The sequence below is a fragment of the Pelodiscus sinensis genome, unplaced genomic scaffold (genome assembly GCF_049634645.1).
Source record: "Pelodiscus sinensis isolate JC-2024 unplaced genomic scaffold, ASM4963464v1 ctg70, whole genome shotgun sequence".
Taxonomy (NCBI): domain Eukaryota; kingdom Metazoa; phylum Chordata; order Testudines; family Trionychidae; genus Pelodiscus; species Pelodiscus sinensis.
The window spans coordinates 486,924-500,736 of record NW_027466028.1 but is presented as its reverse complement, the minus strand read 5'-3'; the positions used below and the strand labels follow the sequence as shown (position 1 = coordinate 500,736).

The following is a 13,813-nucleotide window of genomic DNA, read 5'->3' as shown; positions in this document are numbered from 1 at the left end:
TTGTTAAAGAGTGAAACCATGGTGCTGAATTTGCAGGGAAGAGTGTGTGAGGTGACTGCTGCCCTCCACCCCAGAAGTAGCTGCATTTCAGTGAGTGCTTGAGAGCTAGGGCCGGGTTCTGCTGACCTGCACCTGTGTGGGAATTAACCCATTAGGGTGTATGAAGCACTTTGGCGAAGGCCCATATGAGAGGCAAAATACTGCTGGCTTGAGCAAGTCACTGTTTGCTCTTACTCAGAACCCCCAACCTGCTCTTGCACCCCCTTCCACCTAGACCTTGCATCCCCAACCTCCTCTTGCACCCTACCTCCTGCACAGACCTCGTTCCCTCAACCCCATCCCATTTCCTGGCAGCCCGCACACTGAATCCCTCATTTTTGGCCCCCCCCAGATCCTAGGGGGACCCCACAAAATCCACTAACCCAGGCTCCCAGAAGAGTTAGTCCAGCCCTGGGGGTAAGTCCTGAGACTAATCATCCACTCCTCCTCCTCCACCCCCCATAGGGCTGGAGTCTCCCCGCTCCCCGATTCTCACTTGGGAGCCAGGTCAGTGAGGGTGTGGGGTTTCCTCTGTTGGCTTTTGCTTCTCCCTTGTGTGTGGCTCCCAACTGATTTTTCTGTGGTTTAGTGGCCCTGACTCAGAAGAGGTTCCCCAGCCTTGCTCAGGATTGGTGTGATTATTCATGAGGCCTCGTTCAGATGGGGTGCTCTGGCTATGGCAGCTGCTCCCCCCGCAGTGCTAAGAGCTCCTCGGCTGGCAGTGTGCGGGACTGAGCCGCTTAGGGGCACCCTCACCACAGGCAGCTGTGGGCGTGGACCCTGCCAGGGTGTTGCAGCCACCCCCAGGCGAAGCCTGCGGCTTCAGGATGCACCTCACTTGGCTACACTGCCCAGGCAGGCAGACAGAGCCAGTAATAAAGCAAGGGCCGTATGTGGGGGAACTGACTGTACATGCCTCCCATTGGCCCTGGCCCTGCCGCCGTGCAGCCAACAGAATGATTCTAACCCAGGGCTGGGCAAAATACGGCCCACGGGCCAGATTCAACCTGCCAAGCCACCACAGCAGGGAGCCCTGCTTGTCCTGCAGCCCCATGTGCTGTGCAGAAACGCGGCTGCAGGGCTCCCTGTCTGTTTTGAAACTGAAAGGTGGGGGGAGGAGGGGAGTTTTAGGAGCCGCCCAGTCCCCAGCACATTCCCATTGGCCGGTTTCTGGCAGAAACCAGCCAATGGTAGCTGGTAGCTGCTTGATAGAGTAACAGGCAGCTAAGAAGAATCAGGTCCCCTCTCCTGGGCTCAGATATTCATGAAGCACGTGGCCAGGCAGGCTGGCTGGGAAACATTTTAAGCTCGGAAGGCAGGCAGGCTAGTTTGGCAGCTGACAAGCAAGTCTCTTGGTCACAGCCTGCATCTGGCCCCCCAGCCCTTTCCTGCCCCAACTCTCTGCCCCCCCCAACCCTCTGTCCCCCTCTTACCCCTTCCCAGATCTGGCACCCCAATCTCTGGCCCCAGATCACAATCCCCTCCTACCATAGGTCACATCCCAAACCCCTGCAGTCTAGTCCCCTGCCCTAGTCACAACCGCCTGCTTCATCCCAACTCCCTCCTGCACCCCAGTCCCTTCCCCCAAGCTCCCTTCTGCACCCAACCTCCATTCTAGACCCTGCATCTCCATGAATATCATGGAAGAGTGCTGTGAGGCCCTCGACCACTTCCCAAAATCTTGGGGTGCACCCCCGTCAAAAATTATTGCCCACCCCTGTTCTAATTATCCTGACAGGGTGCTGGTCCCTCATGGGAACAGGCGCAGAACTGCAGGGTGGGGAGGTGGGGCAGCGGCAGGCTTGGGGGAGAGGCTTAATGGAGAGGCACATCTGTGAGCAGCAGCAAAAGCCAAGTTGGAGAGTTGAGCAGGGGCTGATGATTGGGGGTTCCCTGTTCAGGAGGTGAAGGGTTAAGGGTAGGGAAGTTAAATTGCGGATAATCAGCTAATCGCAGAGTTGATGGAATTTCCATTGACTAGCCCACAAGGGGGGGGGGGGCACTCGCTATCCCCACTGCCTGGCTCCTCCTACATTTGAACTGCAGAGCCGCAGTGGGGCTAGATCCCGGGGGCGGCATGAACCGGGACTAAGCAGTCCCAGCTCATGCTGCCCCCAGGAGCTACCCCCACTGCGGCTCTGGCTCTTACTACATTTAAAAGGCAGGGGTGCAGCGCAGGACCTGGCCCCAGCTGGGACTGCTTGTGCCTCTGCCTTTTAAATGTACTAAGAGCCAGAGCTCTTACTGCGGTTAAAAGGCAGTGCCGCTGCACCTCTGCGCCCCCGCCCCCCCAACCGCAGAGACAGTGCTGGGGGGAGCTGCCTTTTAAGCCAGCTTCCCTCAGTACCGGCTCCTGCTCCCCTCTTTCCCCCCACCACTGCCTCTGATATAGAGGCAGCAGGGAGGGGTGGGAAATGCAAGTAGTTGACTTGACTACTCTTTTACATCCTTAGTTAAGGAACAGAACAGAGGCGGTTTCCTGTAACTTGTGTTTGAGATCAGTGTGTGTGAGACCCTCCTGCTCTCAGAGGTCTGATCAGGTGGCTCTGCGAAAGAGCAGGCCTTGTCTACCGCTGTAGCCCAGCAAGCCATGGGGAGGAGCCGTTGTCATCCGATCTGTCATTGCATCAGATAGGGACATTGCATCTCTGCTGTGGGCACCTCCTAGCTCTAAGCCTCTGCCCCTGGGAAGTGACAGGCTGACCTGCAGCTGGGCTCAGGCTAATGGGGGCCTGAGGGCACTGAGAAGACTGGTGTTGGATCGGGCCCAAAGTATTATCCTTGTTTTACCAATGAGGAAACGGAGACCCGGGGAAGGGCACTGGCTGGGCCTGGGAAGAGCGTTGGGAGTCCTGCGTTTCCACCACCAGGCCACATGTCTCCTGTTCATGCTGGCTGGTAAAGTCCCATGTTGTGCTGACTCCACAGCCGAGCTGGGAGGCTAGCCTGGCATCAGGCTCCGGGTGGTGAAATCCTGTCTGGGTGTACAGGCTCCAGAGTGTCTCCGTTCCGACCAGGTACCCAGAGGCATGCCAGCTATCAGTGCTGGGGATCGGGCTGTATCCTCAGTGGGACAGAGCCATTCAGTCCCCAGGACCTACCCCTGCCCGGGCTTGATTATTCCCCAGAACTTATGTGCTCAGAGGTGCTGAGTGCCTTCAGGGCTCACTGAAACCAGTGGCTGCTGCCGGTGCTCCGCCTATGGCAGTATTTGGGCCCCCCATGTCTTTAATGCACATGTTCATGTTCCGTTCTGGGGGGGTTGCAGAACATGTGTATCCTATGCCGGGCAATGCCTGGGTGAGGGTTACATTGCCTGTTAGCTGTCAGGAACAGATTTCCACTTGGCACTGGGGAACTGAGAGGTGCGGGCAGGTGGATTAGAGGATCTCTCTGGTGTACCTTGTGTTGTAGTAAAGGTGGGCAGCTTGCTGTAGCGTATGTTTCCCCTGCCCTCTGCTGGGTGGAATTGGATGTTCTCGACTGTGTCAGAAGACCTGTACAGCTGAGGGCTTGTGACGATTCCCCTTTGGTTCAGTGGCAGGGGCCTGATGTCTCTCGGATGAGGCACTAAGTTCTAGACCCATCTGCTGCTGGGGAGTTAGTTGACTTGGGGCTTGGTGTAGTGTGAATTGGGGGCCTGACCCGTGGCTGGGGGTGCCTGCTCATTGTTGCAACACAAATAATGGGGGTGTATCTCAGGACCTTGGAGTGCCGTCCCGAGGCCTGGGGGCCAAGCGGTGACAGGTCCAGGTAGTGTATCTGGCAAAGAGGCTTGTTTGAAGGCAATTTACTGTCCTTCTTAAAAACCAGAAAAGAGAAAGCTGTAAACAAAGGTTGCACAGCTCGAGATGGCAGCCAGGCCGTCTCCTTGGCAACAGCACATTTGCGGGCACTGGAGCTCCGGCTGGGAGCAGGCCTCTTGGCGGTGCTGGAAGACGGTGTCTGGAAAGCCGCTCTTGCCTTTGTCGCTGTCGAATGTGTGATCCCTGCAGGCCTGATTGCTGTGTCTGGAAATGCTCAGGCCAGCGGGGGACAATCCCTTTTTGTCCCCTTTCTCTCCCCTCCACCCCGCTTCTCCAGGCTGTTGCATTGTTCAGTAGCCAAGTGTTGGGTGTTGGAGGCTTCTGGCCTGGGCTGAAGAACGTTTGCTTGCAGGGCCCCGTCCGAGTTGGCAGAGGGGTTCTTGCTTGCTGGGTGCTGTGCCATGCAGCATGGGAGACAGGAGCAGGGGACAGGCTCCCCGATGCCAGGGCGACATTGTGGAGAACAGGAAAACATGTGGCTTTTGTTGCAAACCAGGAGGAAGCCGCTAGACCGACCTTGCTCCGTCTGCTGCCTCCGCGGCCAGTTAGAATCCTAGAGCTGGAAGAGACCTCAGGAGTCATCGAGTGCAGCCCCTGCCCAAGGTCTTCGTGGGCAGCCAAAGACGCAGGGAATTTCAACAGAAGCCCGCGTGCTTTCCCCGCTGGGTGGGAAACAGGCCAAGGAGGATGATGCAGGTCAGGGCTACTCAACCTGTAGGCCATATGCAGCCCACAGCCCATCTGTTTGCGGCTGGGGTACGGCTTGGGTTATGCGGGGCTCAACACAAAAGTAGTCAATAGAATGGTCTCCTGTTGATACATGTTTCCGTAGTTCAATTCCTGGACTGTCATTGCTCATTCAAAGTGCTGCCATATGGGTGGCAATCAGGTAAATGTTGCATTGTATTATCCTCAGCAGAACTGACGTAAATGGGCCTGTCTGTTGTGTAGTCCTGCCTTCATCTTTGTATTCATGCCGTCAGTGTGAAAGAAGCTTTTTGCATATATATATATTTGCCTGTATAAGCAACTACACTTAAATTGCAGCCCTCGGCATGTGATGTGAATATCATTGTGGCCCCTGGGGCTTCCAAAGTTGAGTAGCCCTGATGTAGATGAATCACGGAGCCTGGACTCGGGATGGCTGGTGAAAATTCCTGCCTCTACTACAGACTCTAAGGGTATGTCTACACTAGCCCCCTAGTTCGAACTAGGGTGGTTAATGTAGGCAACCGGAGTTGCAAATGAAGTCCAGGATTTGAATTTCCCGGGCTTCATTTGCATCTTGCCAGGCGCCGCCATTTTTAAATGTCCGCTAGTGCGGACTCCGTGCCGCGCGGCTACACGTGGCACGGACTAGGTAGTTCGGACTAGGCTTCCTATTCCGAACTACCGTTACTCCTCGTGAAACGGCACGGAGTCCGCACTAGCGGACATTTAAAAATGGCGACGCCCGGCAAGATGCAAATGAAGCCCGGGAAATTCAAATCCCGGGCTTCATTTGCAACTCCGGTTGCCTACATTACCACCCTAGTTCGAGCTAGGGTGGTAGTGTAGACATACCCTAAGAGATCTTGTGGACCAGAGCCATACCCATTTTACAGATGGGGAACTGAGGCTTAGTAGTGCCTGGGTAGCCCAGTCTAGGATCAAGATGATATTATGCAGGTAGGCACTAATACCATCCTCTCCCTCCCCTACTGCTTTGTCTGGCTTTTCTCTAGATTATAAACTCTGAGGCTGTCGCTTACTATATATTTGTCCAGCTCCTGGCAAAAAAGACCCCTGATCTCCTTCAGCTAATCATTTGATCCTTTTAGTTTTCCTTTCTGTCTGGTCCTGCTGAGGGAGTGCTCTGAGTAAAATACAGAAGTGCTGCACTCTTCGTATTAGCTTGTGAAAACCCAATTCCCCTGTTGTTGCTGGCAAAGGAAGTTTGTTTCATAAAAGTTCAGCTGGAACAGCTCTCCCCTCCCCCCCCCCCCCCATTTAATCAGCTAACTGCTTAAACTTAATGTTTAACCGGTTAACTAATTAAACAAGATTTTATATCCCTAGACAGAGCACTGGAACTTTGTTTCCTCCTCTCAGACTAAGGCTACAGGTATCAGTACGAGGAAGTGCGCTGGGCGTTTAACTGTTCTGCACAGAGTCTTCAGACGGCAGCCAGGTGCCTAGAGGGAGGTGTCCAAGGCCCTGCGCCAACATTACGTTACCTGGACTGTTCTGCAGACAGCCGTGCAATTGCTAACTGAGTTGGCATTTAAGTGATCCTAATTAGGCTCTAAAGCTAACAGCCTGTGACTGGGGAAAGTTCACATGCCTCTTGGGAATAAGGCTTTGGCCCTGAGAAGAGGCAAAAGATACAATCTCCCACCAGCTGTTTACCGAATAAACCAGTGACTCCCAACCTTTCCATGCTGCTGCCTCCCTTGCGAGAGTCTGAGCTGTCTTCTGTATCCCCAAGTTTCCCTTCACGAAAAAACTGCTTGCATACGAAGTTAGACATAAACATTCAAAAGCGTCAATACTCTCTTACTGGAAAATGTTTGACTTCCTCATTTTTACCAAGTAACTGAAATAAATCAACTGGAATATAAATATTGTCCTTACATTGTCGTGTATAGTCTATAGAGTCCTATACACAAGCCACTGTCTATATGAACTTGTAGTCAGTGCTGCCTCCCCTAGTGCCTCTTCTGCAGTCTGTTGCAAAACTAGGCAGATACCTAGGGGAGTTGATGTGTCCCTGGAAGATGTCAGTGTACTCCCAGATGCATGTACCCTGGTTGAGAGCCATGTATATAAACCATCCTCACTGCTGGAAGGGTTGCTGTGGGAGGGTGGTTTTCCTGTCCAGGTCACTTGCATCCTCACACTTTAAGCTCCACCCTGGTAGCTGGTACAAATGAGCAGTGCATAGGCTGAAACTCTGATCTAGAACTCAAGAGACCTGTATTCTCTGCCACAAACTCCTTAGGTGACCATGGGTAAGTCACTGGTCCTTTCTGTGTCTCAGTTCCCTAAGTATAAAATGAGAGAAATCCCTCCTTTGTCTGCTTAGATTGGAAGCTCTTTGGGGTAGAGACACTCTGCTGTGTGGAAGCCCTGTTCGAGGTACTGTGCAAATAAAAATACCAGTGAAACTGATGATGAATTGGTCATCGTTAGGGGTCAGAGTCAATGCCTCCTCAATAGTACCAGGAGACCCGGCTCAGCCGGCCAGGCAAGGTGACGCTTGGTAGGCCTGGTATTTTTTAGAGCAATGGTGCAGGGGGATTCAGCTTCCAGAATTCACAGGATCCATGGATTCATATACTCCTGGGTGATGAGAAATGCAGGTGGTACCAAGTGCCCCCAGCCCTCTCCTCCATCTAATGGCAGAACAGGTTATATAAACACTCCTGCTCAGCTCCCTTTCATCTCCTCTCCAGGGGTCATGCTGAGAATAGTCAGGCTGCCTGCATTAAGGAAATGTCATGCAATTTCCACTGCATCATTTTCATCTCTTCCCAGGTTGAGCTTTCATTGTTTTCCCCTCCCCTCCCTGGTTCCTAACTCCCTTAAGAGCTAGTCTTAAGAAATTCATTAGGCCAGAAAGGGAAATGCAGCTTGTTCTCGCCTTGTGAAAAGAGCTTTGCATTCCAGCCTCCTAGCTCTTTGGGAGCCTGGTGTGCTGGTATTGCCTGTTGCTGATTTCTGGTCTGGTCCCTCTGGGTGTAGCTGTTCCCTAAACCCTCTGGGCCTCCCCCACAGCCTTCAGGTTCTGAGTCCTCAGGCCCTGCATCTCATATTCTCGATCGCTGTAGGGGAAAGTGAATGCAAACTGCTGCCATTGAAATTTGGTCGTGTTTCACCCCCTCTTTGTCTTGGTGTAAACAACCACATGCAGATTCAGAGCTGCGCAGAATGGGGTTTTTTCTTTCTTTGGTATGTTGAGTAAATTGCTTTGCCCCTTGAAGTAGGATCTGGATCTTCCTGTCATTTTTCACTCAATAAAAACAAAATAGAAAGCTGTGGTCTAGTGCTTTGGGCATGCGATTCTGGCTCTTGTATGCACTTCCTCCATAGCTCTCAAAGTGCATTCCAAAGGAGGTCAGTATCAATAGTCCCATTTTACAGATGGGGAAGCTGAGGTACAGAACAGGCATGTGACTCTCCCGAGTCAACCAAGGAGCACTGCTGGGACTATATACCAGGTCTCTAGAGTTCCAGGCCAGTGCACTGCTCTGGGTTCTAATCCTGGCTCTGCCGCTGACTTGTTGTATGAGTTTGGGTGCAAGTCATGGCCCTGTGACTCCATTTCCCCATATGTAAATCAGGGATAATGGTTAGCAACCACTTTGAAATGCTTTGAGATCTATGAATGTCCTCACTGGATTTTGAGGCTATGATTTTAAAAAGAAAACTATGTATAAAGGAAGGTTCTTAATTCTGTATTGAAGCCTCATGTGCACAAATACTAAGCAGCCAGCTGTTCCGATGGGTCTCTTCTTGGGAATTCACTAACTTGAGGGCATAAATCGAGGCCCAAGTGTCACACTTATTTCCGAATATATGTCCTGAGTGTCTGATCCAACCAACGTATGGAACTATTGAGAGAAAAGAACATGGCTCCTTTGCCTACTGAGCAAAGGCTTGTTAGCCTTTTTATTTAAAAAAAAAAAAAAAAAAAAAAAAAAACAGTAAGGAAATGGAGCCCCAAGCACCTTGTCCATGTGGCCAAAGTTTTACAAACACAACTCTGAGAGCCAAGTTCTGGTTCCTGCAGCAACCCCAGTCCCGCTATGGGAGCCAGACAGATTCCCCATAGATCAAGACAGAGAAGTTCCTCTTTATAATTAGCCGTAGAAACCCCTTAAAACGTACACCTGCCATGAGGCACATGACTGCTTCCTGGCCTGTGAATTTGTAAAATCTCAACCTGAATGCATCCCACTAAATCCAGGGCAAATTCATGATTATAAAATGCCCACGTTTCATTAAAGCAGCAGCCAGCTCAGGGTCTGTAGGTGCTTTACCAACATTAATTAAAGGCTTGCAAAACCCCATGGGGTATGTTAATCAGGCTTAGTCTCTGTTTTTGAATGGGGAAACTGAGGCGGAGAAGCACACTCACTTGGCCAAGGTCATGACATAATGATTTGAAAGGAGAGCAGATGTAGAATTGACACCCCCTCTCCTCTGCTCTATGGCTCTAACCATTTGGCCACACTTCCTCACTGTTCCCATGACTCACTCATTTGGTCAGAGAGTAAGTTGCGCAGGAACTCTTTATTTATTTATGTGGTGTTTAATCTTTGGCTATTTAATGCTGAAATCGGTTTAAATTGATGCTCATGTGATCAGGGATTAGGGTTGTGTGTTCCTTCTGGAGTGGTTCCCACGAATAGGAAATTGGCTCTGTCGCTGTTATAATGGAAGCACCTAGAAACCCCAGTCAAGACTGAGTCCCCATTGTGCTTCTGATCTGTGTGTGTTACCATAGCCCCGCCTCCGAGGCCGGATCCAAAGGCAATTGGAAGTCCATGGAAAGAATCCCATGGCTTTGGGGGACTTTGGATCAGGTCCTTGTGGCAGACATTGGCTGGTTTGCTGCTGGCCTGCCAGGGTAGGGATGGTAGGTGAGGGATTCTCCTCGTTGAAGAAACGGGGAGAGGGGGTTGTACTGCTGGCCTGTGCTGGGTACTTTTGTGGTTGATTTTAGTGGGCTTTGGATAGACCTTCATTTTGCTAGACTCCTTATTAGTGGAGAGGCGCTATCTGTGACACGGTGCTACCCCACGTGTGTCTGCTGAGCCTTGAATCCCACCCTTACTGGCACTCCCCGGGGGCAGTTAGGCAATGGGGAGGGAGCTGATGGTCATACTGGGCCCCTGTGTGCACCGGGCAAGGGTGGAAGGAAATCCAGTTCTCTCCGTCACGTCTTTCTGGACGGAGGGAGATGTGGTCTGAACGTGGTGCCAGATGCTATGGCTATTGGGCTTCAACCTCAGCCCTGCTATGGCCATAGTGTGACATTTGGGTAAGTCCCTGCTATTCTCCCTGCATCTGTTTGCCCCTGGACTATCACTTGGCCTTTTCTGCTTGGGATATAGGAAGAGCTAATGTAAGTGCTGTGTGTTGTGCAAGGAAGGGAACAGAGGTGTCTTGTGGCATGGGCAATGTATCTTATTTCCATGAGGTAAGTTTTCAAAGTGCTTGAATTAAACCCCTTGTGTAGTCTGTAACCCCATTTTACAGCTGGGTCAGTAAAGGCACAGCAAGAGGTGAGTGACATGTAGCAAGTCAGTTGATCCAGCTGCTCCAGAGACTCCATGAAGGGCTTCAGCCACAAGATTTCCCTTCTTTGGGCGACGGAGCACCTGCCTTGTGAGTTTCCAGTTTGACTCAGGCCTGGCTAAGCTATGCCATCAAGTCAGCAGAGTGATGTTGGCATCATGCTCTCAGCAAAAAAGCCAATAACTGGATAGGCTTCCCCGGCTCCTTGGTGGCTTCCCCAGGGTTGAGCAGGGACAGGGCTGTTTGTCCTGCCTGTGTTGCAGCTGCCTGGTGGATTTCAGGTTCCAGTCCGGCATGGAGTCTCCTTTGATTGGAGTATCTCTTGTCCCCCAGCAGGGGGAAACACTGCACTGCCTTGAGCTCCTAGGCTGAGGGGGCCAAGAGGCAAGTTTGTATGTTGTTCCTAAGCCAGGAGAGCCACCAGGAGGGCGAAGAAAAGCGTGCTGCCATTTAGAACACCGTTGCACCTAGGCATGGGGACAGCTGGGGCAGCTAGAGCGAGTATCCCCTCATTCCAAGTGGAGACAGCGGTCAGAGACAGCAAGGGTATGTCTGCACACCGGGTCCTGGAGAGCCGGTAGTAGACTCCGGCACATGCACTGTGGGGCTTGCCCAGAGAGCAGGGAATTGAGCCGGCATCTGCAGGGTCCCACTGGAGCAAGGATGGCTGCGCTGCAGTCTGAGGTGTGACCTGGATCCAAGCCAGTACTGGCATGTCTACACTGCGCAGATGCACTCAGTGCACAGGGTCGTCCTGTCCTCCCAGTGTGAATCCTGCTGGCAGGGTGAGCAGGTGCTGGGGAGGGCTAACATCTGTCAAGAACAGCTGGCTCCACGACAACCCCAACTTGAGATGCCTCTGCAGCTCTCGCTGGGGTCAGACAGACATGGGGTGCTCAGCACTCTGAAAATCAGGCCCTCTGTATCTTGGGCTTTGTCTTCACTAATGCCAGGGGCCCCAGAGGGGATAAAGATCGCTAGGTTTAAAAAAAAATGAAATCGGAATTTTTTGTTTCTTGTATCTTTTTTTCTTTTTTAAAATAAACTTATTTTTGAATGAAATCTGAATTTAATACAAAAGATGGCTGGGCCTAAACTCCTTATCTCTTCAAACATTCCAGATGATGTTGTGTGTGTAACTAGCCTTATGAAGTGTGACCCCAATCATGAGCACGACGTAATACACAATAGTGCCCCATTATCGAATTAGAATCAGAAAATAATTAGCAACGTCATTACTTAAGTAAACGTGTGTATTGGCCCAGTGGGCCTGCCCGCCCAGTGAAATACAGACCAACTCTAATGTGATGGCTCTGTCTGTATATCAGCATGGTTGTAATGGCTATACCAACCAGTAAGACGGCATTGTTCTGTAGCAAATAGCTCTGAAGTACAAATGGAAAAGTGAATTTAAAATCCATGTGTAAATTGTCATCGAATATTTCCTGGGGTCCCCCCCTCCACCCTATTCAGGGCTCCAGGAGTCAGCTGCGGTGGGGGCCTTAGGACTTAAACCCTGCAGAGGAGGAGAGCTGGGGCCAGGCCTTGAGGCAGTAGCCACACGGGGAAAATGGCATCGGGGTTTCGGGTGTGAGCCGCAGACCTGCTAAAACCAGCTCTCACTCCGCCGCTGCCGGCATGTAAGATATTTACCAGAGCTCCACTCAGGACTGCTCCAGCTGAATGTAAGCCCCGATTAAAAGCAGTGATTTAAATGGCCTTGCTTTCAGCCAGCTCCTGCACTCTGGGGACAACAAGGCAGGTGGTGGTTCTTCTCACGCTGGTTAGCAGGTGGATGTTGAGTCTACTCTGTGGGAAGCTGCTGACCATGTGCAAGCCCCATGCTGCCTTGTCTGCACTAACTTAGTGATTGACGTGAGTTTGCTTTCCTTTGCGGAGAAGCCTAAACACTGTTGGCTGCTTGCTTGGGATGCTGCCTGGGGGAGGGTCAGGTTCATGCAGCAGGGCTGCCGTAGGTCCAGGTGGTATCCAAGGCTCGCAAGTCCCCGTCTCTCTTGAGGAGGTGACGGGAAGTGGCAGCTGGGTCAGAGAGGGCGTGTGGCGAGCCAGGTCTGGGTGTTGGCTCAGCAGCCCCTGTGCTGCACTGGTCCCATCCAAAATCCACCATCCAGGGGCTGATTCCCCACTGCCCTGCACCTCAGTCAGTGAAGCTAGGAGGAAATATCCAGGGACTGGCAGTTGCAAGGGCTAACGAGCTCTGTGGGAGTTGTCAGAGGAAGCAGAAAGGGAGCGGAGGGTCAAACCAGAGATGGGGGGATGGGGCAGCTCAAAGCCCCAGCCAGTAGGAATTCTCTGGAGACCTGAGATGCTTGGGCCTCTGATGCTAGCCCTTGGGTGGAGGCGTGTTCTTGGGTTGAAATTGGCTGCTCTGGATTTAGCTTGTACCAGCTGGCTGAGATGCAGTGTCTGTATGAAGCCCAGTCGGGTCTGTGGCGGCTGCCCCAGACCTGGAGGAAGATCCTGGGGAACAGGACCTTAAGTGGGGGTAAACTTGGTGCCATCTACCCCACGTGTTGGATTTGGAGTCAGGCTCCATACAAATCACGATGGGCTTAAAAACCAGGAGGCTGGTTTTTCTACCAGTTAACAATGTTGGTTCTTTTTCTGTGTCGGCTTCCTGGCTTTGGGGTGTTTTACTTTCCAGCCGTTTTCCGCAGTCACGAGAGCTGGAAACTTCTTTATTTTTAAAACAAAAGCCAAGATTCTTATGGAGTCCCAGGACTCATGAAGTGGGGGACTTGGGGGAAATGCCAGATACCGTGAGCCTTGGCATCCGGGAAGAGGGCACAGCTCTGCCTGGTGATGGCCGTGTGACGTATGCCAGGAGACCCTGCTCTGGTTTGATGCCACCGCGGCTCTGCTGGCTTTACCAGAGTGACACGGGTGCACTTGAAAGAGGTTTGAGACCCCTGAGAAACCCAGGGCTGTCTGTCTGCTCTGTGTGCGTCCGTCAGAGTTGGCGCACGTTTGGGCAGGAGCCATCTTTATTCTGCGCTGCGTAGTGCACTCCACGTGTGAGGTTTGGCTTCCGGGGCTGTAGAGGAATATGCTAGAGCCCCATCCCTGGGTGCATGGTGACAGAGCCCTCCTCGTACTTTGCCTGGAGCTGGGACTGGAGCAGGCGGGTGTGAGTGACAGCTTTCAGGGGAGGACTCTAGTCTAAGCAGTAGTTAGGCTAAGCCAATTAGCTTTATAATTGGATCTGAAAAGGGGAGGAGGGGTTGCAGGATAAAGACTTTGCTGGAGGGTTGTGTGGAGAAGCCTGCCGTTCGGATGTGCCCTCTGAGCACGGCTCCAGCGCCCAGATCACATTGCAAAATGTCTTGATTTAAAACATAAAATCAAGCTCCTGTCTGAACTGCCAGCCTGTGACTGCCCAGGGCCAGTCAGCTCTGAGATCAGCTGGTCATTCCCCTCCCTCTGTCTGGTACCTATGGAAGGCACAGACCTGTTTAACCCCTGGAAGGGTAGGTGTGGTCTGCCAAAATCAAAGGCCCACCTGCTGAAATGGGGAGTTGGCTTAACAGAGGGGTGGATGGCAAAATATCAACCCAGGGAGCTGGTCACAGGGTCAAAAGGAAGGATCCAGCACTGGGCACAGAGCAGCACAGCCGGGACTGCTCCTTGGTGGTTCCCAGGAGGCAGAGCGAGCTGCTTGGTGGAAC

The 13,813-nt window shown here is 52.2% G+C and overlaps 1 protein-coding gene across 7 annotated transcripts in view; it reads left to right on the top strand.

The window, feature by feature from the left end:
* The window catches only part of HDAC5 (histone deacetylase 5), a 152,610-nt gene that overhangs the window by 51,725 nt on the left and 87,072 nt on the right, over window positions 1-13,813 (top strand). The window lies entirely within an intron of this gene.